Here is a 2,439-nt window from a genome sequence, read left to right as displayed (position 1 = left end):
GATGAAGCTAAGATTGAAGGATGGAGCTGCTTTGTGTTCAAAGAGAAATTGAAATTGGTGAAGAGTGCGTTGAAAGAGTGGAATCTGAGGATTTATGGCAACATTGAGCACGGATTGACAGATCTTAAGGATGAACTTCAGGAGCTGGACATTTTTGATGACACCTTTGGTCTTGAGGAGAGTGAGACAATCAGGAGAAATGAATTACGAGCAAAGATTTTCCTTAAATCCAAAGAAAAATGTAGTCTTCTCCAACAAAAGGCGAAAGTCAAATGGGTCAAGGAGGGCGATCTGAATACTAGTTTTTATCACAAAGCAATTGTTGGGAGAAGAAAGAAGAATGAAATTGCAGGGCTTGATGTTGGGGGCTGCTGGATCGAGGATCCAAAGACCATTAAGGAGAAAGTCAAAACGTTCTTCGAGAATCACTTCAAGAAGACGCCGCGCGTCCTACCTATGATACCGGGAGATTTCACTGCTCGGAAAGTTTCTGCAGCGAATAATGCGGAGCTGATCAAAACTTTTTCAGAATCAGAAATTAAAGAGGCCATTTGGAGTTGTGACGGTGACAAGAGCCCGGGACCGGATGGCTTTAACCTCAAGTTCTGGAAAGCGTCATGGGAGATTATCAAGAAAGATTTTTTAAAGGTGATGACTGAATTTCACTCCAATGGCAAAATCCCTCGGGGATGTAACTCTTCATTCATCGTTCTCATTCCTAAAAAAGAAGGAGCTTGCTCACTTGAGGAGTTTAGGCCTATTTCACTTATTTGTAGCCTCTACAAAGTCATTGCGAAGGTTTTGGCGAATAGGATGAAACAGGTCATGGATTCAGTTATTTCGGATAATCAGAGCGCCTTCATTGGCGGCCGTTACATCCTTGATGGGGTCGTGGTTCTAAATGAAGCAATCGCGGAGGCTACTAAGAAGAGAAAAGGGAGGATTATCTTCAAGGTGGATTTTGCGAAAGCATATGACTCCGTCGAGTGGGATTTCTTGGATTTAATGCTTCAAAGAATGGATTTTGAACCATTATGGAGGAAATGGATTCGAGGTTGTATCTCCTCGGCGACGACGAATATTTTGGTGAATGGATCTCCATCTGGTGAGGTGTGTTTAGAAAGAGGATTACGGCAGGGGGATCCGCTTTCCCCATTTCTCTTTCTTATTGCAGCGGAGGGGCTCCACTCTTTGATCACGAGAGCTGTTGAGAAGGAGCTGATTAAGCCGGTAAAGGTAGAAAATGATTTCATTTCAATTTCGCACCTCCAATACGCCGATGACACGGTCTTCTTGATGGAGGATGATGAAAGAAATGCAGTGGCAGTTAAAAGGATTCTCAGAGTGTTCCAGCTACTGTCAGGGCTTGCCGTCAATTTCAAAAAATGTTGTCTCTTCGGAGTTGGGGTCGAGGAGGATAAGATCGAGAGGATGGCGGCTGTTTTGGGTTGTGATGTAGGCTCCTTACCTTTCAATTACCTCGGTATTAAAGTGGGTAGCAAGGGCAAAAAGGTTGCTGATTGGAAATACTTGGTTGAGAAGGTGAGAAAGAAAATCGATTCGTGGAAAAATGGGAAGTTCTCTCTCGCGGGCCGAGTGACTTTGGTGAAGGCTGTGCTTCAATCTATACCGATTTACCAGCTCTCTTTTACCTGTTTACCAAAATCAATTGTGAGTTCTCTAAATGCTTTACTTGGTAATTTTCTGTGGGGAGGGGGTTCTAGTAAAAGTGCGATTGCTTGGGTGAAATGGAAGGTGCTTTGTGCTTCAAAAGATGAAGGAGGCTTGGGGCTTAAAAATATTGAGTGGTTTAATCAGGCACTTGTCGTTAAATGGTTGTGGCGGTACCTTACTGGAAGGGACATGCTTTGGGCTAAAATTGTTAGGTCCATTTATGGTGAGGTTGAGTGGGGAGAGACAGGTCTGGAAAACGCGGGGAAAGGTAGATTTAGAGATGGGTGGTGGCCGAAGATCGTCTCTGCGGCGGGAGGGGCGAGAAATTTTTGGTTTGTTCAAAATTTGAAGCCAAAGGTGGGGGATGGGAAGACCTTTAAATTCTGGAGTCAGTGGCGGGTTGGACAAAAGCCGTTGAAGTTTACTTTTCCTAGACTTTTTCAGTTGAGTGCTAATAAAGAAGCTCCAATCTGTGAAGTTGGGGAATGGACTGATACTGGATGGTGTTGGGATTTAAGGTGGAGAAGAGAGCTATTTGAGAGAGAGAGGGAAGGAGTTTCGGAGTTGCTTAGTCTTGTTTCTGGTACTAATCTGTGTGCAGGTAACAAGGACGGATGGACATGGAGTGGCGACATCGGGAGAGGCTTTACAACCAAGTCCGCTTATGAAGCTATTAAAGATCAAGCAAACGAGACTACGGAGGCGGTGGAGGAAACTGATATGAGTACGAAGGTGTGGAAGATCCCTATTCCAAACAAAGTCAAG

The sequence above is a fragment of the Salvia miltiorrhiza genome, chromosome 1 (assembly GCF_028751815.1).
Source record: "Salvia miltiorrhiza cultivar Shanhuang (shh) chromosome 1, IMPLAD_Smil_shh, whole genome shotgun sequence".
NCBI classification, from domain to species: domain Eukaryota; kingdom Viridiplantae; phylum Streptophyta; class Magnoliopsida; order Lamiales; family Lamiaceae; genus Salvia; species Salvia miltiorrhiza.
The sequence above is the reverse complement of the archived record's forward strand: the minus strand, read 5'-3'. Positions refer to the sequence as shown.